Source organism: Sinohyriopsis cumingii, unplaced genomic scaffold (assembly GCF_028554795.1).
Source record: "Sinohyriopsis cumingii isolate HCF-2022 unplaced genomic scaffold, ASM2855479v2 utg000426l, whole genome shotgun sequence".
Classification (NCBI taxonomy): Eukaryota; Metazoa; Mollusca; class Bivalvia; order Unionida; family Unionidae; genus Sinohyriopsis; species Sinohyriopsis cumingii.
Genome location: NW_028315897.1, coordinates 3,698,762 through 3,724,590, shown reverse-complemented (window position 1 = coordinate 3,724,590; position 25,829 = coordinate 3,698,762). Strand labels below are relative to the sequence as shown.

General features: G+C 36.9%; 1 protein-coding gene and 1 long non-coding RNA gene across 3 annotated transcripts in view; both read left to right on the top strand.

The window, feature by feature from the left end:
• Window positions 1-25,829, top strand: part of LOC149774084 (E3 ubiquitin-protein ligase TRIM45-like) — a 330,018-nt gene that overhangs the window by 89,517 nt on the left and 214,672 nt on the right. The gene's annotated exons all lie outside the window — the stretch shown is intronic.
• LOC149774087 (uncharacterized) overlaps window positions 1,220-25,829 on the top strand; it is an 83,597-nt gene continuing 58,987 nt past the window's right edge. The window contains exon 1 of the long non-coding RNA XR_016416977.1: window positions 1,220-2,168. This is a non-coding gene — a long non-coding RNA (uncharacterized LOC149774087). The remainder of the gene's footprint in view (window positions 2,169-25,829) is intronic.

The window sequence follows — 25,829 nt, the reverse complement described above, 5'->3', positions numbered from 1 at the left end:
CATCACAGAACAATGCGCTTACTAATATGCCCACACTGGCTGTACCCGAGACTCGAACCCATGCTGACAGAGTTGAATTGCAATGATTGGTATAGGCGAACACTTTAGACCACTGGGTCACCGGCGGCTGTACGTATGTATGTATGTATGTATGTATGTATGTATGTATGTATGTATGTATGTGAGTGTATAAGTATACATGCATGGATGTGGCAACGCACACGTGAACAAGCAAAACTACTTATTTTAATCTCTCCCAACAGAAGATTACATATCCAATGTACATATAATACTGAGTACATGCGACGGTTGCCAAGCAGTGATACTTAAACAAATAAATCTTTAAGAGTATTTCACATGTACTGAATTTTCAAAAGAATTTAGATACGTACTCCCCGCATTGAACAAAAGCTCTGTGTCTTGTACATCATGCTCCACCTTTTGTGATCCGTCGTGTTTACCTCAAAACATTAAATGTATGACCAAAAAGGGTTCAGTACAAATCCAATTAAATCCAATTAAGCTCGACGAAATCCGCTAGAAAAGAAAGGAAGGGTTGTTCAACTTTAGCCTTGATAAAAAAAAAATGGTTACAGATTTACCTGTATAGTAAAAGCGATCCTTATGATGGTATCATGGCAGTAAGATATATGTATATGACGGTTGTGTCTGACACAACTGTAGTTCAACTTCCATAGAAATTACAGGTTTTATTTCTCTCTGAGAGCATTTGAAACACGCACTCACATCTTAGCGCGAATAGTAACTATAATGGGTTAATATTTCATGCTTTGTACGCACTATTTCATTGTTACCGAGTACTTTGAAAAGATTGCTAGTACTTTCCAAAACTTAATTTAATATTAGGGCTGCAACGATTACCGACATTTCGAAACGTATACACGATTTACGATACTCTAAACGATGTCATTTAATCAACACGATTATAAATGCAACCTTTCCCGCTATAGACGCGTTAGGTTTATTGAACAGTTGACAACTATTATAATGTACAAGATTGTGTGCGGGAGATATAGCATAACTTAAGTCTATTTACAGGCTATTATATAGTATTACCCATAACTTACCTGGTAATAAGATATAATACGATAATTGTGACAAATACACGAGGGTTACGCTTCAAGTTGTTTATAAAGCGTTCAGTATGTGTTATAAATAACTGTGTCGCCAATCAAAGCAAATAACACAATATATTCCATGACACTGAACAAATGACCGATATTTAGCCACATGAAGTTCAGTTTCTGTATTGGTTGATACTAACGAAAGCAGATACGAAAATGGCGGCGAAGCAACATGAGTGTAGTATTTGTCTTGATACCTTCAAGAATCCTAAGTTTTTACCATGTTATCATAGTTTCTGTTACAAATGTTTAGAAGATTATATTCGTGTTAACCTTCGTAACGGTAAATTTAACTGTCCGATGTGCAAAAGAAGTGCTGAGTTGCCAAGTGAAGGTGTACGAGCATTTCAAACCAATTTCTATGTTGTGACCAACGAAACTGAGGGACGATTACGACCAAGTGTAAATTGCAGTAAACATCCTGGACAAGACATCCAGCTCGTGTGTCAGACGTGTAATATTTGTATGTGCCTTACGTGCAAAGCATTTGATCATGATACGCATCCATCGAAACCTATCGCTAAGGTGGTGGCTGAAGTAAAAGAGAAGCTACGAGTAAAACAGAGACTTTGCGATCAAACGCTGAAGAATCTAAATGCATTTGTGCAAAAAGGTAACAGCCTTGAGAAGCGTTTAGACGAAGAAGAGCGGACAGAAATTGAAGCCATTGAAAACCAATATTCAAAGTTGCTTAGTATTCTGGATCAGGAGGTTTCGCAAATGAAGGAAAAAGTGAGATCACAATACGAAAAGGTGAGAAAACGAAATGCAGTTATTATGAAGAAAGCTCTTGATGAAACTGCGTTTTACTCTTCTGCAATGAAAGATGCAAATAATCTAATTGAGCAGGGTACAGACATATGAACAGTTCAACAAGGATCAGAAGTAGATCGAAGGATTTCTAAACCGCCATCAGCAACCGATCAAGTTTCCTTAAGTATTCCCGGGAAGAAGTTTTATATACCAGCGGAAATCAAGATGGGAACTCTGACTGCCTTAATAGGAACCACGCGACAGGAAGATGTAAGTTTCTAGTGTAGCACATTTGGTCTAAATTGTTTTGTTAGTTTGAATTTAAAGCTATAGATTACGTGTTAGTAGCATGGGTAACGTAACATCTGGTCCATTTGTTCAGTGTTAGACCTTTCTCTTGTTCGAGATTTGTGGCAATTTGTAAACAATTTAGCCACCCAAACGCACTGTAAAAGCAGATTTGTTAAACTCCCGAGCCACCTAAGCCACTGGTCGTCACATTGTAACATGCATGTCTTAGAAAAGACTAAAACATGTTTTACTTAATAGCTGGTGTAGTTGTTACTAGGGAAGTAGTTCTATATTCAATATAAACGAACACAATAATTAATAATATTTACCATGCCGTAGTACATTGAACACTTACAATCACGTACTGTGTGCATCTTTGAAGACAATATGAACATGGTCATGGAATGTTGGTTATTCCAATTTTTTTGAACCAATTTGCTGTTGACAATGTAATATCACAACGCACAACTACAAAAAAGGAAGTTCTTAATCCCCTAAATGGTAGATAAATTCCCTAACAAACAAGTACATAATATTAGACTGATGAAAATTAATGCAATTAAGAATCATTTACTTGGAGATAGTGAACAGTATTTAGTTGTAAGACATGATCATAACACAGCATATGAGTTATAGCTTTGTAATGCAAGTGTACATTGTGTATTGCAGCTTCTGGGTTAGAAGTTGTGGATCTGTGCAATATGATTTGCTTTACATCTGCGTTTTATAGGGTTGGTTTAACTTTACTATATGTTTTTGCAAGCGCGCACAGCATGGGATGATATACAGCATATATTTAAACAACGGTAGGATAGGAATATAACTCAGACCACGTTATTCCCGATGGTTTCTATAGCTTTGAAAAGTTAATGTAGCACTCCTGCAGCGATAGAGGATAATACAGTGAAAATAAAATGCGTCTTGCATAACTATAAATTTGGATATTCTATGATAGTTCAAGTAACGTCAAACGGAATTTTCTAATTAAGGGAATGTATTACAACACGGATTCAATGCGTGACTAAATAGAGTGATGAATCTTCTGATATAGTTGAATTAGATCAAAAGTGTGACGAAAAGACCAAAACTATGACGTCATTTTTGGGAATATAATAAGGATCAACTTGTAGTTCTTTAGAGAATATTTGAACCAAAGAGTAACCAAAGGGAGAAACTGATGTATTGCCAGTATCTCCTCTGGTATACCTTGTTGGAACTTGAAACACGAAATTCAGTCTAAAACGTCAAACATTAGAACATGGTAATTTAATCAAGTAATTAATAACAACAAGCCGTGTTCTATTATTTCGTAACCTGCAATTCAAATTGTAATGATACAAATATACATATTTTACTTTCTGCGTTTGAACTTTGGTAGAGAAACTTGGACCAATGATCTAGAAAGTAAATATTTTTGTAGTATTATTAAAATTAGGGGATGTATGTTTAAGCTTTGATCGTTATGTTCAATATCATAAGAAACCCACTTTAGTTTAGCAATAGCTATATTTGAACAGAATTATTGAGTACAGGTCAAAGTAATAAGATGACCGTGTGATTAATCTTTTATGGAGGGTCATAACATGATTATATAGCCCCAAGACGAAAGAGTTAACTTTAAATCAGTAGAGGCCGATCTTGGTGGAAACTGATACTTCTGTCCACGAGTTTGACACTCATACCACTAACCCAACGAATTTATCTAGATAAAAAGTTCGAGGTCAGTAAATCTTATATGTCTCTCATATTCCCCTTCAGGACGAAAATTATAGTTTTGTTTTAAAATGCGCTTTACCTTGTTTGAAACGTAAAGTATTTGTGGAGTTGAGAACAGATAAAAGAGCATCGCTCACTACGCATAACAACCCCATATGATCCAAATAATACTGTATATATTGGTATGGGACTGTGGCACAATCCCACAAGCAAATTATTTTTTGTCTGGACACTGGGAGTAAAATGTCTTTTCCATGTACACGTATGGTAGCCGATCCGGACTGAGCGTAACCGATGGGTCTCAAACCCTTTGTGCGTTATTAGCTTGCCTATCCGTGCATGCAAAATCAGCATAGACAGACTGGGCGGAAGATATTAACGGAGTGATCCAACGGCCACGAAGGTGAATCTGCAAATGTTTTGTGGAGTGCACAGGGCATGACAAGGCACCGAAGACCTCATGGCCATCCAAAGGAAACGAAGTAATTCTCTGCCGTGACAATTATTCGTACCACTAAGTTCCAACTACCAAGGCCGAGAAATTAAGGCCGTCTCCGGGCAAAGACTGTTTCCTTAAAGCTATTTCAAGCACATGTCATATTGTGCACCTAATATTCATCCCCGTCATCACACTCATCGTTTATTATCTGCACCTACCAAAGTCCTAAGGCGATGGGCGACTGGCGAATCAATAGGTGGAGATGACCACTGGGAGCTGTAGCCAGAGAATCTGTACCCAGGGCAACGGAACAGTTCGGCAGCATCCAGAGCAACTGAGCAGACCTTTTCAGGACAGTGCTGCTTACCCTGCAATATGAGGGAACTAGAAAAGGTGGCCTACAATTAGCATGCCCATCAAAATCCGGCCAGCTTGCCGCAGCTGGCAAGATCATTCATATATGTGGTCGAAACTATCAAAAAAAACCCCTTCTTATTAGAGCATGAACATCATACTCTCATGGACAACGAGAAATTAGCAAGACCTCAAAGGAGAACAGCCCTAATTGCTACGGAGCTATCACGCTACAACATCGAAAATGCAACCTTGCGTGAAACCAGGTTCGCAAGGACGATTCTCTGACTGAGCTAGCAAGCGACGACACATTCTTCTGGAAAGGAAAAGCCCAACACGAAGACAGGATTGACAGGGTAGGCCTGGCTTTCAAGTCAAGTCTTCTGAAACAGTTTACGGACCTGCCTGTTGGTATCAATGAGTGGCTAATGAAACTGCGAATACCTATGAGCCAGAAACTCCTACGCCAATACTAATCGAGCAGTTATATGTGGGCCTCGTCTCCGTATTGTGCCCAATTCCAGCTGACGGCACGATCAGACTACTTGGGGACTTCAACGCCAGTGTTGGCTGCGATTGTGATAGATGGAAAGGTGTGCTTGGCAAACACGGTGTCGGCAAGATGAAAACAACGGCCTGCTTTCACTCAGCAAATGCGCAGAATTCGACCTCTTCATCACAAACGCAATATTAAGAATGGCGATCAAATACAAGATCAAATGGATGCACCCCAGATCTTGCCAATGGCACTAAATCGACTATTTTATAATAGTTCGCCAGCGCGATGCCCTGTATGTTCCCATCAACAAGGGCATGCGACAAGCGGAATGCTGGAAAGACCACAGACTTGTCCGAACTAACCTAAAGCTGCACATTGCTCCACAACACTCAAGCAGTCCTACGATTGCGCGCACAACCTTCAATATTGTCAAAGTTCAGCAGCTTTCCACCCAGCTCAATGTCCAGAATATCCTAGATGACAAGATGTCCATCAACGGACCTTTACGTGGAAATGCCTCGGAGAAATGAACAAATTCAGGGGCTTAAAAAGATAAACAGTTATGGGGACCCTGGGCCCCAATAAGCGAACCTGTCACGACGGTTCGACGAGAACAACGGTGCCATTGAAGATCTGCTTGCTAGAAAGAACAATGGATTCAGAAACTGGCAGAATTTACAGAACTTCATCCCCCCAAAAGACCGATTCAAATTATGTCAAGATGAGGCTCAAATAAAATCTGCAAGATGCCCGACCAGTAGTGGGAAAGGAAAGCTGATAAAGTACAACGCTTTGCCGACACCAACAATTTCAAAGAGTTCTACAACGACATGAAATCAATCTTCGGCCCTTCAAAGGATGGCTCTGCCACCTCGAGTGCTGACGATGGTAGTACGCTAATGAAGGACAAGGCTGACATTAAGGACAGATGGAAAGAACACTTTAGCCAGCTCCTAAGCCTGCCATCATCGGTCAGCCAATCTGATATGTTGTTGACCAAATACCCCAACAGCCAACGCACGATCGGAACTGGATCGCCATCAATAGATGAGTTGATCATGGCCATTAAATCAATGAAATGTGGCAGTGCACCTGGAAAGGATGGTATCCCAGTGGAGGTGTACAAGGCTCTCAGTGAACCGACTTTGGAGGCATTCCACGATGTGCTAATCAACAACTGGACTGAAGAGGAGATGCCAAACGACATCCGCGACCAAGCAGTTGTGACTATCTATAAGAATAAAGGCACACGTGCTGACTTCAGTACCTACAGAGGCATCTCCTTGATTTCCATAGCTGGCAGAATATTTACTCGCATTATTATCAGCAGGCTTATTGTGGCAGCGTCAGAAGATAATCTCCCCGAGTCTCAGTGTGGTTTCCGCCCAGACCGCATAACCATTGACATGATCTTCGCAGTAAGACAAGTTCAAGAGAAGTGCCTTGAGCAGAACATGAATATGTATGCCGTTTTCGTGGATCTAACGAAGGCTTTCGAAACAGTCAACAGCGACGCACCGTGGTTAATATTCAAGAAGCATAGTTTTCCTCAGACGTTTACCAACCTCATCCCGCTCTTTCCCGATGATACGACTTGAGAGATTCTCTCAGACAGTGAACTCTCTGATAAATTTCTCATATTTAACGTTGTCAAGCAGGGCTGTGTACTAGCTCCGGTACTGTTCAACCTCTCCTGTACACAGGTACTGGTCCATGCCATCCGTGACCTTGATCTTGATCTTGGTATCTACATTAGATATCGCCTGGATGGATAAGTGTTTGATCTTCGTCGCCTTGCTGCAAAACCCAAGACGCTAGCAAGACTAATCACTGAAGCACTCTTTGCAGATGACTGTGCCCTCATGGTCCATAAAGAGGCTCACCTACAGGCAGTCTTGGACAAGTTCTCTTAAGCATCCAATCTATTTTGACTCACTATTAGCCTTGGAAAATCAGAAGTCGTCTTCCAGCCCGCCCAAAACACTTTCCATTCACAACCATGCATCACCATTGGTGACACGCAGCTGTAGAATGTGGTCAGTTTCAAATATCTAGGCAGCACAATATCCAGTGATGGCTAACTAGACAAAGAGGTTACTGCGATGATCCAAAAAGCCAGTCAAGCACTAGGACTAATCCGAACAAGGACATACGCCTGTCAACAAAAATGAAGGCGTATAATGCATTTGTGCTCGCGTCTATCTGATATGGCTGTGAAACGTAGACTGTCTACCAAGGGCATTTCAGTCAGTTGGAACAATTCCACCAGCGCTCCCTGAGATCCATCATGCGGATCAAGTGGCAGGACCGAATCCCAAACCAGGAAGTCCTTGACAGAGCCAACACAACAAGCATCGAATCCAAACTAATTCAGGCTCAGCTTCGTTGGACTGGCATGGATCAAAATAGCTGTTCAGCTAGCCCAGAGCAATCGAATCCATGTTCGCCTAGGAAGCTAGTATGACGAGATACCTATTAACAAGAAAACTATGTCTTGTTAACAAAGTTTAATATTGTTTCCACCATTGGAGAAGATTGAAATAATAATCACGGTCATTGCGAGCAGAGCCCATGTAACCAGAAATCTCATTTTTGATAACTTGGTGTACATTCTTCGCCTATTTTACTGTATGGTAAATATCTGCAAGCCAGTCATCTGTATCATCACATTTGTATTTTTTGACAGGAGATTTTGACACATCCTCGGTCTCTTCAAGCTGCTGGTTGTGTATCGCTTTGAAGTCTACAATTATTTGAACCGTACCGTATATTTGTGGCGCTTTATCTAGCATGAAATTATATGCACGTGCTTTAACCTCGCCTTTAATCGTAACTCCTTTGAATCAGGATTGGGGACTGCAACAAGTATTGAAAACTTTTCAAATTGAGTCCTTGATATTAATTCCTGATCTGTCTGGTGTACTACATTTTGTATCATATGTGTAGCATTTTCATTGACTTAGACACATTTTCTTGGAAAACCTTGTTCATTGTTGGAGATTTATCTGCACAGTGTGTTTATATAGTCATTTCGAATGTTGAAATGATTTATATCAACTGTTTAGTGTTAGTTTGTTCTTCAAATGTATAGGTGTGAACCTTCAATTGTCTGAGACGGTCCTATTGAGACCAGTATCACTATCTAAGGCAAGAATGGGTGCACTTTGCTATGAATGGCGTGCTAACATTTGTACGACCAATTATTCCAAGGATATTGGCAAATACAAGTTTCTCCGCGGCCATTAATGGATCATTAACTGATGTAGATTGGTGGAAAAAGATAACCAGCTTCCGACCTTTACCAACAAGGCATGTTGTTTCTAATGCTTTCTTCACTATCAATTTCATCATATGCCTGTAACAGCCAGACCAATTCCAAATAAGGACCTTCTAATATTTTTGTTTTCATTTGCAGCGTTGTCACTAGCATCAGTCGGAGTAGGAAGATGTAATTTACCCTGAGTAGCTCTAAATATTGTAGCAATATTTTCAGCCTTGTGAGAGCCCTCTCTAGTTTGAAGAACTGTGCCTTTAAATCCTACTTTTGATCTATGAAGTGAGCAGTATCAGTATCGTAGCCTTCAGTGTTACAACTAGCCCACCCATCATATGTGATTGGTATTTCAGATGCATTTGAATCTCAGACTTGAGATAAGGAGTCATTTCTTCTTTCTTGAAAACTGTACCTCGCCCTGGTACTTTATACCTGCAGAGATAGACATGTACTATATTATGTGTCGGTTGGTAGGTGCTTTCATTTCCTTAAGTTCTACTCATTTTCATTCATTGTGGGTTCAGTCGCGTTATTTTTCACATTATTTCCGAAGAGAAATTACTTATTACTGCACTAGCCTCTGAAGCAGAAATTAGTCATATTGTTGCGTTCAGTATTTCATTTGGGTGGAATGTATGTATTCCAATTATTTATTGGCTTAAAATATAAAGAGCATTTGCACAATAGTCTTGCACATAAACATAAAAAAACAGATTTGTATCGAGTTCAGACAAGGACATCTTGGATTATTGTATTGTGAATAACTGGATAACTGTTAGCACATGATCACAAGTCATTGCACTGGTACATTAGTACATTCAAGACTATATATACGTAAAAACCTTCAACGCTGAATCTTATTTCGAACACCACTGGAATATACCTAACATTATCAATATCGACAGTTGGTGTAACTTTTTGTATTATTTGGGATTTAATTTACAATACTGTGAATCCTTCTTAAATTTTCACTTTGTAGTTTGGGAAATAAATTATTTCTTGAATTTTACAAAATCTTGTTGGTTTTCATTTTGTTCTTTTAGTTAGTTTAAAACCATAGAGTCATAATATTAAGAAAGACCGCATCTGTAAAATCAGGCGAAAAGCTTTAGACAGGTTAGTGTAATGATGCTTAACATCTCCTATCCGTTTCTAAATATTTATTCCATAAGCGTAAAGCCAGTAAGTTGGTTTCGATAGGTATGAAATAGCAAGTTACATCGGGCTATAAAATCAGGTAAGTTATGTGTGTAATATAATTGATAAGCTGTGATCCTTAGACCATCATTATTTCAAAAGAGCTTCAAAGGTATTTGGCATTTTAAACATTTTGTACGAAAACAACGAAAACCCAGTCCAGGGTAACAAAAATACATAGTATTTTGTTTAGTGGAGGGCTATCCTAGCACTGCTGATATATTACCTTTTATAATCAAGGACGCGCCTCTGATAGCTAACATTAATACTCAAATAGCAACAAAAAATATATATAATTTTTTTTTCAAAAATGCTGATAGTCAACAATGTAACATTATAAATAACAAAGTGCCCTAAATGCGGGCCAGCATAATTAACAAAGCGGCTTTGCTATGGAGAGAACAATAAATATGAAGAACACGTTATTCATACACGTATTATTCAGACAATGCATTGCTAACGACAAATATATCACACTGTGAGCAATATTACATGCGGCCAACCAGACAATCAGTTACTGAACTATTACATTCCTTTGGTAGCTCAGTTTCCATTACTGGTATATTTCTCATCAAAAGGTTGATTATTCAAACAGAGTTCATCTGCGCTCATATTAATTACTACATTAAAGTTTAACAATGAAATGATCCTGAGCAAAAGTAAAAATGCTTAGGTAGCTGTAACCTATCTGAAAGTTGCATATGATGTTCTATTGCACTTTTTTATGTTGTAAATGTCCTTAAATTGCAATGATAACGCTAGACACATTATGCTTCATTCATATATTATCATGGATTCAGATTTAGTGTCCACATTAGTAATTATGACTTTGACCATTTGAGTGGAGTATGATGGATATTGGTTGTTATGGATCAATTAAAAGAATTCCTGATCTTTGTCTTATCTCTCTTAGAACGTAACATACATGTTCTAAGTGACAGCACATGCAAGTCTAAGACTCCTACTATGTGCGTGTGTTAATGCACTCACACACACACACACACACAGATTCTTATAAAATCTACAAATTCGGACATATGATGTTTACCATTAAAACAGGGACATTTTAATTTGAACAAATTATGAGCGATACAGATCTATTTTAATATTCATTTGATATACGTACATATCATTTCTAATTAATTTGTGGTTGATTTCCAAGAAGCACTATATGAGAATCTTTACCATCAGAACGGGGCCATACACATATACACAGTTTTTGAAATTATGCAATCAAATAGTGGACATTCAATAAGTATGTAGTTTGATTTTAAATATTAACCAATTCAATCTAAATACTGCAGTAATCTCTCCTGATACACATAGTTCCCATCAATATTAATAAACTAAATAAAAAGTATCATGTTGACTCTTTATATACTGTTTGTTGTATATATAAGGACAAATGGTGCCCAGGAGTTTGAAGAAGCTGAATTGTCATAGTTCTGTGAAAATACAGAAAATGGGTCATTTTTTATAAAATGAAATAATCAAAGATCTGCATGTCAATCTTCAGTTAAAATAATTGTATTGGCAAGAATATGGTTTATAATTTAAAATGTCCTACACAATAACACACATTTAACTTTGGTTAACAACAGTTTGCCACTGTGTATGATGGTATGGTTTAGTTTTAATGAACTCAGGTCAGAGCCGCATAAGTGTCCCTTTCGCCAAATAGTCCCTATTAAAATCTACTTGTGTGGATTGATTGAATGACGCCATGTGCAGTATTTATTATAGAGACTGGTAAATCGTACAATTAAATGATCGAGAATGGACTGTCCCGTTATCTGGAGACTCCTTATGTCCTTACTATGATGGTAAATATGGTGTAGAGTTACAGATGAAATGAGCCTTACAATCATGATTTGACTGACTTAAGGGCGCAGGAGCCAAATTTCATGTACAAATTTAATACCGCAATCAGCGACCTAGCATAAAAGATCATAAAAAAAATCAAATACACAAGTGAGGTCAAAAAGGTCCATATTTTTAGATACCTATATTAAAACAAAGCATAAGAATAGTATTCACTAGACCAGAGAAGTCAATGGCAGTTCATAGCAGAAGAAGCTTATGCAACCCAACCCCAATTTTATACATGCATTTTTCACATCCAAAGGCCATTTTTGACAGCATGTGGTGCTCACAGTGCAAGCGCAAGGTCTTTCCCTGGATGAACAGTTTGATAAACATTGTCTGCTAAATAGTTTGATGCAGTTCAGAATAGTGGTCATCCAAGCCGTATTTGAGATACTCTACATGCCTTGAACCCACGTGTCTACTGCTATTCTTCCCAGCCGACTACTGGTATTTCACTATCAACATACTGCAGAGCAACTATGGAAATTGTACATGCCTGACATCAGTTTCAAGAACAACACAAGCCCGAAACACATAGTTCACAAATATATTCATATCTATAAATAGTAAACAATAATAGCTGAAAAAGTCACAGCATAGCCTTAAGATAGGAAATTTGCCAGGGGCCAATTTACGAAACTGGACCCTACCACCTAACGAAGCGTCGGAAAAATAGTTTTCGGTATTTGGTGTTTGAGATGTGATTTGTATTTTATGGTAGTTAAGTACCGGCGAAACGTTACAGAAATGTATTAAGGAGAAACAATGCATTTGTGAGGTAGGTAGATAGGCAATTGTGAAATTGTGATGTAAATGTGTAGTTGTGATATTGGTGGTCATGCATTAATTAGAGGAAAATTATTATAGTTTGCTTCATTCGTTCATTTAAAGAGACCCTTCGCATGTAACATTATTAAAGTGTGCCTTTTGCCCAAATGAAGGCAGTTGTGAATAAAATGTTGCATATATGTGATCATTGATTAAGTAGAGAAAAATTGACGACTTTTAACAACGGGGCCATATAAATAGGGGGAAACAAGGGACTTACGGCTAGAACGAAATGAAGCTGGCAAGAAGGATGAACGCCATACAGAAGTAAGGAAGCCGAGAGGCAGAGAGAGAGAGAGAGAGAGAGAGAGAGGGGGTATAAAAAGGTACTGACTAAACAGACAAAACATGACATATTTGATAATTTACGTCTGTGTCGAACCAAATTTATTTGATCGTCTTTTTTTTTCTTTACATTATTTATACTTCAGCCATCATGCACATTTATGATACATCGGGAAAAATGAAATGTGAGTATAACAACTTGTATTTTCAGCATTGTGACTCGTGCCATGTACAAGTACTTACAAAAGTTATTTTTATTTCCTTTTGTATCAAGCCTAACTTGTCGGATTTACCACTAATGCAGTTAAAGGGAGGACAGTAATGGTATTATATTTTGCTTACCACGTAGTCTGTTCGTTATTATGCTTCTAATCACATTTGAATGAACTATAATCAATGTTTATATTTCCAGTGTATTTCTTATCTAATGTGCATGGGTCAGAGTTAAATAGGAGATAAAATATACAGGCACAGATGAATTGCTAGAATCTCTTGTCCATCAGAATAAATCTGTGCATAATATCTGCGTGAAGCCTTTTATTCAGTTTTCTTGGTTCCCGATCTAATTTGGTGAAATGTGTTGTAACGTTTGACTACCTATTAATAAACATGTATATCGCTATTCCTATCTGTGTTAAACTAGAAAATATATCATATATAGATGTGTCTATGTTTATATAAATGATTTAATTTCTATTAGCTCTTCTTGATGCCATCTTCGGTCAGTAATTCGGAAATAAAGTGCGCAAGCCGAAAGCCCCGCTACCGGGATTCCCTTGTTTCAGTGCAAATCCCAACTGTGTTAACTTTTCCAAAGTGTCTGCGTTTGTTGATCCGAAAACAACTCTATAACTCCAAGCAGAAATCAACAGTTTTTGCGTCCCTTGATAATGTTGCCCTAGCGCGTGGACACCGTGACTGAGACGACTGGTATGAGATAATCGGACTGAGATAGAAAAATTAAGGTTAAGGAAACAGTAGATTTTTTAGTGGCATTGGTGAGAATAATGTGTATTGTTCATTTCACTGTGCAAGAAATGAGAAGGCCTGATTTTACAATGCCAAATATTCGCATTCTTGTCTACCTCTCTTTTAAAGCAACTAAGTGACGATTAATTCACCTCGTCTGATATCACATTTTTTCGTTCGGGATGATAGAACAAATAACGAATTAGTAAGTATTATTATCCGCTCCTTAAACCAAATTATGTTGATCTTTGATGCATTCTATTTCTAACCGAGACTGAAATACCAAACAAACCTGTTCAGGTCACATTGAATTATCCTTATCATTGCTTCAGCGGATAATAGGACAAATATATTGGTATTTTGGCTAAAGTAAAGTAAAGTGTATGACTTTAAAATCACAATACTTTCATGTTCAGATATATTTTGATACAGCATCTTATCATGTCATTCCAAGTGTTAATGAATTCGGTACTAGTGTAACTATATGTACAGATTTTTTTTAAATTAAGAAAAGCCATCGAAATTATATGATAACGTAACAACTACTGTTGTTGTTTCTACAAAAACATAATTCAGGCGGTTGCTCATGTCCCGTTTTATACGTCTTACTTTTAGTTTGTTTTATTACCATCCTCACCACGTTGCCTCATATGCAATTCCTAAACTGTGATAAGGAAGGGGCATATACACACAAATATACATTCACACACACACACACACACACACAGATAGATAGATAGATAAGTGTATGGATACAAATAGAGTATCATAAATATATAAGTATTTTCCCTACAGCAAAGCTATCGTCCGGCGCTATATGTTTGAATTCATATATGGATGATTAATGTGCATATACTTTTGTATTATATTGTATATAGTGTACAAACATAGTCTTACCGAGAACTTGATGTACTTACGTGTGTGTGATTATTTTGTAAGAAACCACAATTTACTTAAACAATTAGATGTGCTGTCTGGCGAATCAATTTGCAGCTCTTTTTTACCTCTATCTCATCACCTCGTCTTTGATGTGCTTGTTTTCATTTTAAGATCAATCGTCTAAAATATCGATTAAGGCTATATTAGGTTATCCTAATGCTTGCTTCTTGCGCACATTGGGACACATATATTGATATCTCTGTCCGTCCCGTTAAAGTATTAACTGTCGGGTCTATAATTTTACAAGCATTGAGATGATAATTAGTGGTTTTCTTGTTCTAAATATACAATGCGGCTAACATTGTCTGTTTTATGACAAAATTCAAGGTCACAAGAAGAAAAATGAAATCATGAAACTTGTTTCCGTGTCCGGAATACAAGTTTATAAATACCGGAAACACTTTCTTTTCTTATCATATTCAACAAAACATACGCGATGCGTAGTCCGTGAAGCATAGACGAAGACACAGAAGATACGACGTCTGCACTGTTTATGTTGTTACGTGACCAATTAAGACATATTGACATTTAATTAGGAGCAATGAGTTTATCTCTAGCGAAGTAGCTGTGCAGTAACAATGTTTCAATGAAACTGTTGCTGTTGTTGTTGTGGGGTTTAACGCCATTTTTCAGCACAAGATAGGCTATACATGGCGGCCAGTATAACTGGTGGAGGAAGAACCCTGGAAAACCCAGGGAAGAATCACCGACCCACGAGAAGCTACTGGCAGGCTTTCCCACATACCCACGCTAGCCGAGCCTTGGACTCGAACCCACGCAGACAGAGGTGAAATGGCAGTGATCCTCAATGAAAAAGTCGAGTTAGTATAAAGTGTTAATACTTTAAAATATACATGATTACTCTGGATTATGTTTAATGAGATATTAAAAAACATTGTGACATTAACTAGTCCAATATTGACCCATTTACCTAATTCTGCCTTTCTTTCTGGCAGGCATGCGTGGGTACAAGTTATTATATGTAAAAAAAAAAAAGAATACCCCACCAATATAACTGTATTAAATGATCCCAATAATTGTCAAGGCGTTCCACACGTCGTTGTACTAAATAAGAACGTCAGCGCTATGTTGAATAAAGAATGACTGCATGGACAAGTGAAAGGGGGGTAATCTATGAAGCTCAAATTGTTTTCGAAAAGGGTACTCGCCCATATTAACATATTTGGTCCTCAGACATTGGTCTATAAATAGTTAAGCATACCTGGTTTCAAATTATTTTATCCTCTACTGACTTGTTTCAAGCCATTTGATTTGATAATCTCTCAGATTTAGGCATGTTAAGAAAAGTAGGGTATCAAAGAAAGTTTTTCGTTATATATAATCAATGTATATTAATAGTTTTTGTGTACGTGTCTACGTTGATCGGCATTGTATATAATTAATCCTTGTGACATATGAAACATAAGCAATTTCATTATAAGTCTTTTAATGTTGACACTGCGAATATATATATATATATATATATATATATATATATATATATATATATATATATATATATATATATATATATATCTTTGCCATAATCGACAATTTACTATACTAACTAATGGTGATATTGCTAATTGTGCAGATGCTGTCAAAAATCTAGAAATTCAAGTTGTGGAGAAGAGGTTTCAAGATTACTATTGAGTAAACTCAAATTACTGTTCGTATAAATGTAGCTATTCTGAAATATTGTCTGTCCTATTTATGTCACAGAACAAACTTTGTGTAATTATCAGTATTAAATCCATACTGAAAATTTGCACAACAGATTCTGTACCAGTTATTCGAAATGATCAAACAATATGTTATATTCTGCATTACCTACCAGTACATGTTCATATCATTGACCTTACAAATTGCTTTAAAGACCTGATACATTGGACCAGATTGATAGATCATGCATACTCAGCATAATGTTGCAAAATATTATTCAAATCAACACGAAAATTAGATCAAAATGGCGTCCCAGTGCTGAACCAGTATCCCCATAATTATCACTAAAGGATACTTGACATTCTTGTTCAACAACTGGAATCTTATATATAAATACTCGAATTTGTCTTTGTGTATCTTTGTCCGGTTTGGCAAACAAGAGGTCGAGACTTCGAAATTCGAGAGATATGAATTTTTCTTTTATATTATATTTTTGCTTCAGTTTTAATTTGTAAATGGATACATTCTTTTAAACTCGCACATCCCATTTTGTTGTTCTCTTGTTTACTTTTCTTTTTATTTGGTGTTAAACTTTTTCTTCAACTCGCGCATCCAATTTCCTTTTTATAAACTTTTTATTTTTATGTTGGAACTTTCTTTTATGACTTCCGTCTGCCAAACAAGAGGTAACGAGGTAGAAACTCGCGGCATCCCAATCTGATCATAATTTGTATCTGTTTTTAACTTTTAATATTGACTATTTCTTTGAAACTCGCTCATGCCATTCTTTTAAGTTTACTTTTTTGTACTTTTCTCTGTTGAAACGCGAGAAGATACAAGGCTCGCTCCCATTAACAACTAACGTTCTTTTATTCTACCGTCTGCCAAGCAAACAGTCGTCAGTTCGAAATTCACGACACCCCATTTGTTTATATTATAACTTTCATTATGAATAATGCCTGCCAAACAAAAGGTCCCGAGTCTGAAACTGGTGGCATCCAAGTTTTATTATTATGTATTTTCCTTTTTCATTAAGTGGAAACTTTCTTTAATGCCTGCCGCTTGTCAAACAAGAATTCGCTAGTTCGAAAGTTGCAGCGACTAATTTGTTGTTTGTTTCTTTTTCATGTTTGAACTTCCATTTTAACTCACAGAATCCCAATCTGGTTGTAATTGTTATGTTTTTAAATTTTAATGTTGGATATTTCTTTGAAACTCGCTCATCCCAATTTTTTAATTGTAACTTTTTAACTTTTTAATGTTTAAACTCTAGAAGAAGCAAGGTTCGCCCCCATTAACTACTAAAGTTCTTTTATACTAACGTCTGCCAAGCAAAACGTCGTCAGTTCCGAATTCATGGCACCCCATTTGTTTATACTGAAACTTTCATTATGACTAACGCCTGCCATACATGAGGTTCCGAGTCGGAAACTCGCGGCATCCCAGTTTTATTATTATTTCTTTTCCGTTTTTATTTTTTATGTGGAAACTTTCTTTTATCACTCCCGCTTGTCAAACAAGAATTCGTGAGATCGAAAGTTGCAGCATCTAATTTGTTGTTTGTTACTATTTCATGTTTAAACTTTAAATGGTTTATTGCGTTATTTTTTACTTTTATATTTATGTTTAAACGTTCGCAAGAAGTCTCGAATTCGAATTTATATTGAAACTATCTTTTACGACTAACGTCTGTCAAACAAGAGGTTGCGAGTTCGAAACTTAAAACATACCAATTTTTATTTTTTATTTTTATCTTTATTATTTTCATGTTGAAACTTGCTTTGATCTCTCTCATCCCATTTTTTTATAATTGTTTAAATTTTTAGTTGTCTGTTGATACTGTATTTTATTACTCCCGGCATATATAAGATTTCGTCGGCATATTACATGGATTGTCCCTCTCTGTTACGTTTGGAGTCACTTTGTACACCAGATTCATCTGCAATCTCAGCATTCTCTCCAAATTGTTGTCAACATCACTTTATAATGTATTAGCGATGGGTACTGCGATTTTCCAAGACAATCCTAGTCGCTACTTAAGGTATCCCTCATTAGACAGTAGGTACAAAATCGGCATTTTTCAGCAGATACTGTATGCACCACAATCGCATCCTCCGACCCGTCACTGATCTAAAAAATGAAATAACACACTAGTTTTAAAATTTATAGCAATACATGATTCCTGATATTTTAACAGCTAACTGTTTACTTAATATTTCAATTGTCAAAAGTACTTCCAGGATTTATGTACAAAGACAACATTCTAGGTGTGCGATACTGAAAGACAGATTGGACATACGTATCGAATTTCCATATTACCCACTTAAAATTAAATGTGGATGTAATATAGAAGCATATCAGAGGAAACTTCGACACTATGAAATAAGTTCTGAAACAAATAAAAGAAAACGAGTCGGGTTGTACCTTCTTTTTAATGGACGTTAAAGTATTCACCGAAACAGATATTATACGAACAAATGAGTCTTTTAATTATTATTTTAACTGCATATTGTAAACTTGTCATCGTCGCTACTGCTGAATGGATGGTCGTGTTAACATGAAATCTTCTCTAAGATACTTACTATGATAAAAATGGTGCCGATCTGAGGTCATATTGTGGCCGAGTGGTCTAAAGCGCTCACCGTTTCGGATCACTGCTATCTCACGTCTGTCTGCGTGGTTTCGCGTCTCGGGCTCGGCCAATGTGGGTATGTGAGAAGGCTTGCCAGTAGCTTCTCGTAGATCGGTGGTTCTTTTCGGGGTTTGTACCGCCCGTCATGTATAGCATATATTGTGCTGAAAATGGCTTTCAACCCTATATAAATAACATACAATCAAACAGTCAATGTTCCATCTGCTATTGTATGCGAAACCAGTTTCTTGATGTGTTTCTTAGATTGTATCCGTACACCCTTTAAATGTTGTCGTTAGATTAGTGACATATCTGCAATTGTTATTACCAACCACGACAACAGTTATCAAAAAATTACCGCGCCAATGTTTTACAAAACCAGCGAAGTAATTTCGCACAATGGATAAATATTCCCATATATAATCCCTCACCGCCACCACTAATTATCTCAGTATCATATTTTTTTTTTTGGGGGGGGGGGGGTCTGTCGTGACATTAAATATATTTTTGTCCAATAATAAGACAAACAGAGCAGGCACCATTTTCGACAATGAGAGAAAATATAGGAATCATTTTAGTACATCTGCTAGTGTTTCTTATCTTCGATCTCTATTTGTGTTTGAGCTTGCTTCAGTTTATTTTAGTTTGATCCATTATTGCATATCATGATAGTACCTAACTGGTTCTCGTGGCATTTGACATTTATCTCTGGAAACATTGACTTTGCTCCTTTGCAGTAAACATGAAAGTAATTATACTGCAGCATCAACTACCGCAAATATAAACGCGACGAAGACATGTATTGTATAGTCCGCGACGAATTTATGTTTTGAAGCAGTATCGGCGTCGCCGGTGCTTTTTCCTTCTTATGGTTCGTGTTTGTTGTTGTTGTCATTGTTGCCAGCGGAGGTGTCAGTGGTGTCGTGAGTTGTGTCGATAGTGTTTCTCGCAGCATCTCTTCCAGTTATGAAAATCAAAAGTTTTAACATGGTGACATGTAATTAATGTACCACAGAGAGGAGCCATTATATAATCAACTTCAAAAACAATATTACTTGACATTTATTGCAACGTGGGTCATATTACTTAAATGTTTATCAGATCAACGTAGTGGTTTTCTTTATCGTCTTTGTTATGTATGCAGGGAATCAAAGTCAAATAACACACCAGCAGGGTTTTCCCATTTATAGTAACCAAAGCGGCACATAATATGGTATTGAAACGAGACTATGACCACAGTCCTTCGTCGTCCGATAATTTACAGACATCAGCCTCTGTCATATTTTTATAAATATATTCCTAATACGTTCATGGGACGATACAATTGTGGATTTTACTACGTGTCGCTAATAAAATACGTTTTGTCATCCACGGTCTTCTTTTGCCACTCCACAGTTTGCGATGAAATCAGGCATTGTGTTTTACATCTTTGATACTTTGGGTGACTGGAACACTACTATCAACGCCACCTTGATTAAGCACGGCGCAGAAAAATCAAACGTATTTATACATATCCTATAAGGAGAGCAGTTCTAATTAAAATTGTACGTGTAATTATTTTTGTTCTAAATATTCTCGAGTCGCCTAACGTGAGTCTAGCCTAAATATGAAAACAAACAAACAAACAAATCAAAACCAAAACCACATTATGTTGACTCATTGCATTATCAAACGAATTTAATCTGTACAGTTAAATATAACCACGATTGATGTTTGTTCTCGAAACAATCTGGACACCAAGTTGTCTTTTGTGTAATTACCCACACATTGAATTTTGCGTGTCTTGACGTACATGTCGGCAATGAGACTACATTACGATTGACACGAATCTAAGTAATATTATGAGTATTAGTATGTATGTGGTATCCTCAAAAGCCGACGTTAAACTTTGTTCTAACAGTGGCAAAATTTAATTGATTGATATATATATCACGCATCCGAGGAACTCCAGCGTGTCTTTAGCGATTGATATTGCCAGTCGATCAAAATGATACATCATTATTTAATCGTCCTTGAAAATAGTACCCGCAAATTCAGAAAGTGGCCGATCAATCATTGTTGTTGTGACTACTGAACTATGTAATTTTGGATTGTTTTGTTATTATTCATTAATCAGGCTACTGATCGGTTCAATGGTGAACCCATATGTACACAAATCGCGGTCTCCGCTAGTAGATGAGTGATTCAAAAGGTCTGTATATTCTACATTAATCCAAACGCATTACTGATTTTGAATTAATTTTTATAAGCTCACAAATTAAAGAGATAGTACCAGCTCAACGTCTAGCAGAACATCCCAAGCCTGAAAGGAGTATTTTCCAAGAGGACCTCGCTCGCTGTGGACATTTCCACGTACAAAGTTGCGGATACACAGCGTCTACTCGAGCCAGCAAAAGCAGCACCAGTTTGAAATGGAGGAACACTAAACAAAAGTTGTTCAGTATATCTCAGTTCAATGGTTAACTTTCCTATGCATATGCATGCTTTAAATATACGTATTATAAAAGCTGCATGGTTATAAAAAATATAGTCCCCCATACAAAGTAAATCAATTTACTGGATTATACAAATTTAATCGCGACACTTAAACTCGTACATTGCTAATTTCTGCAAAATATGTTACCGATACCAACGTGAATTTATATGTTATACTCAGACCGGGGAACAGTTGTAGATAACTGTGTTGGAAGTCAGAAAACCAAGGTTGCTATCCGGCAAAACCGCAAGTAAGGTCAGAGCGTCGTAGAAGAGTTTTGCAAGTTATTTCCTGAGGAATGCGATACGACGACAATGCACAATCACGCATTCAACACAGCATTATTAATCTAACATAATGCCTGAGCTGGTTCATTGAATATACCATGGTTTGTCGACGACACAATCACAGCCGATGTTGATTTTACGTCGAGTCTTGGGCTGTTTTTATGTTTGAGGTATCGCAAGGATGGGTGCAGCTATTTCGATATATACAATCGCTGCCCTTGAAAACCGAGGATCGATTCTTGAGGAAATGCAAGTGGAACATGATTATATCAGTTAACGTAGGATTAACTATATAGCTATTACAATTTATTTATACGCACATGCATCATAATTGTTGCTAAATTCACTCATGTGCGATCCCGATGAAATTTATGGCAATTTACTTTCATTTCGCTGAGAGTAATCATCAATGTATAATAAACATGATATGATATTATTGATACTACCATATGGGATCGTGTTTGATGTCGAATGCGCCTGTGAACATTAGCACCAAAAACACAAAATGAAATTAATACCGAGCAAACGACATAAGCCTCGAGAACAATTTAGGATAATACATTGACTTGGCGGTAGCATTGCCTGCAATCAACCTTACCATGGCATGTACTGATTTGTCTATGTATATTTTATCCGATCAGCGATAGTGCCCTATTCACGTGTAATTTCTGTTTAATCTGTTCGCGCTAGTTGACTGAAAAACAAACAGCCACCTTGAGGTAAATGATTTTAGGTGTGTAATTAAGTATTAATTAATTATTAAGCGCGATATCGATTCGGAATCGATATTGGAAACATACAGCACGATTCCTCCTTGGGTCATTTGATACATACTTGTCTGATGTCGGTGAATGATTATTCCAGGTTGGCAATAAGGTCTGTCTTCAGCGATTAGATGTAATGTAATATTTAATCGAGTCAAGATTATGTTGCCCACTATGGACACTTTCCTGAAGTAAGATCCGACTCGATATTGCCGTGGCGATTTTCCTTTGTTTGCCGACCTTGATAAATTTGTAAGCAGTTACGCATTGGCCGCATCCTCGCTGAGAAGTGCATCATGACATGTGTCCCCGTCCGCTGTCATCATTTGTCTATTTATGATGAATCTTATACGATCATAATAACATGTTTCACTTTGCTGTGAACGGCATTAACTCGTGGGATCCAGGTGAATTATATTTAACAATCAAAATTGTGTTGGACGCGTTAAAGTCTCTTTGGGGGATTCGTTTATTTAGTCATGTTGCTGAATATTCTCCTGGGTCCCTTTCAAGTATCAAACCATCAGTTCTTCGATCGATGTAGTGACTGTTTCCTTGGGTTATTTGAACACAGATAAACATAAAGGACATTTAATCGTGGATATTAAAGACCATAATTAGACTATTACTGTGACTACCGCGTGCATATACAACTATGTATAGTACATTTCAACGTGGTCTATAAAGACCACAATGCAAATATAACGTTGACTGCCTCCGAGGGTTTAATACTGAGTTCGGATCGCTGGTGAATTTGTATGGGTTGATTGAAACTATATTTACCTCCTAGGAATATATATCAACAGCTTCGCCTGGATTAAGAAATTATCCTCAAATACATGTTCATATTCAATCATACCAGTAATCTCAAGACGAGTCTCCGTTACCTTCCCTATACATGCGTAATAACCATGGATATACGTGCGGAAGTGTTCGGAGAGGAGTGGGTTAATAATGGCATTAAGCCTATTTAGGTGTAGACACAGAATGGGTTATATTATCGATACGATTAATTGAAGACAACGGACACTACGATTAGGTTTGTCATCAAAGTTATCACGGAAATTTTTCATTGGGATAAATAAATAATTATGTCGATTATAAGTCTTTATGTTGGAACAATGGATGAGTCATTCGACATGAACAACAATACATTAACAAATATACCAATACCCTCGTTGAAAACCAGCCTGGTAAGCAAATCATAAATGGACCTATATACGCCTAACTAGAGTTGGTCCCAGTGATTAACACGAATTCGACCCCGTTCCCAAACACGTGCGTCTTAATGATAGGTCAGAACTTGATTGTATCGTCATTGCTCGTCGAGAGTGCGTTTATTTTGTCTCACCTAATGTGTTGCCAACCCTCGAAATAAATCTAACGTTGTCGAATAACGCCGGTAATACGCTTATAAACGACTTTATCAGATCTAATTGCGATCGGTGACGCAAAGAGAATGAATATAAGAATTCCCATTACTACACTGCACGTAAGGTGTAAAATAAACTGTAGTAGTCGGTGCAATCGCTACCATCGATCATTACAGAGAAGCAATAAATGGACATCTACACTATTGCACCACATTGACATCACATCTTTACGTACTCATTAACAAAAAAGGACTGTGCCCCTTTGACTATAACCGATACTTCAACGATGGTATTTACAGATTCGCCGTCGGACACACACATATGTACAACGAACGATAACATATATAATATGCACACTGACACATAAAACACACTCTCACGCACAAAATAAACAAACAACTGAGCCAGAAACCCCGAAAACCTAGTTGTATATATCAAGGGGCATATCTCACTTTTTGCACGGAGGAAAAAAGTGAGCCATAGCCTCCCCGAAACTACTACTGCGGTTATTTTACGTTTACAAGTGTAAATACGTTCTCAGTCACTAAGAGTACACAGTGAGCTATACTGATCACCGAATTATAGTACTCATGTAAAAAGTGCATGTTGTGCTATGTTGCTTATTGATTATTAGGTCATTACCATTCCAAGTTTTATGGAGATATTGACAGAAAACTTTATCCAGATATATGATGTCACCCGGCGTGCTTGATATTGTTCAATACCACAAGAAGGGAATGCAATTAAGTAAAATGTTTTTGGAGTCTGGACATTAAGGTTTTAAATGCGCACAAAATTGTAATGGTTGATTAACACTAATGTACCACGATATATTGTTGTTGTGTTCAAGACAACTGGGTTTTTAGTTCACACGTCATGGCCTAAAGAACAAAAAACATAGATTTGAAACTTATGTATGAGTCCAGACTGTATTGTTTGAAAGTACAAACACAACCTTTAAATTAATGTTCTTTCATGTATACACAATGAATACTTTCGTACATGTAATGACTTGCACTTTGTGACTTACACTCTATTTTCGATTGCGAATATGTTCATGCGGGTCTACTCCCTCGTTTGAGAGCATTTAAGTGGAATTTATACCACCTTGTCTAATACCAGATTTATTCTATTATGTCATGAAGTAAGAAAAAAAGTCAAAGCGTAGCTGCTTTCAGTAAAAAAGAAAGTACAAATAATGCATTACATGACCTTATTATGATTTCTTAGACGAATATATTTATGAAAAATAATTATTCGCCAAATTTACCTCATCTTGTATCACTTACCAAAGAAGGATTATTGTCAAACAATTGTCTAGTTCATATATTTTTTATATCGTGAATTTATTGCTTTCGTAGGAAAAGGAAGTAGCATCCTTCTTTCAGTAAACACGTACAAACGGACACTTTTATGTTTATCTTTTTCATTTTCATGTTGAACTTTCTTATTATGACTCCCATCAGCCAAACAAGAGGTCGAGAGTTCGAAACGTGCGGCATACGAATTTTTATTTTTTATTTTTTACATTTTTTCATTTTCATACTGAAATCTCTCGCAAACCAATTTTTTATAATTGTTTTTGATTTTTATTTTTATGCTGATACTCTCTTTCATAACTCCCGTCATGTATACGATTTCATCGGCAAAATACATGAATTGTCCATCTATGATATGTTAGGTGTCATATTGCACACCAGCTTTATCTGAAACCTCATCATAAAGCATTTTGCCAAAAATGATATCAACCTCAAGTATAATTTCTTGGCGGTAGGTACTGTAATTTCCGAGAAAATCCTAAGCCCTAGGGGCAAAATTGGAAATTTTCGGCAGATACTTTACACACCACAAACGCATCCTCTGGCCCGTCACTGATTTGAAGAAGAAAAGAAAATTACACACAATAGTTTTGTAATTAATAGCATCGAAAGATTATAGGCTGGATTTAAAATAACAACATTCTAGGTGTGCGATGCTGAAACACAGATTGAACAGATGTATCCAATAACATAGTATCCGTTCATGATCAAATGTGTATGAAATAAAGAAGGATATTGGAGAAAACTTCGACATTATGAGA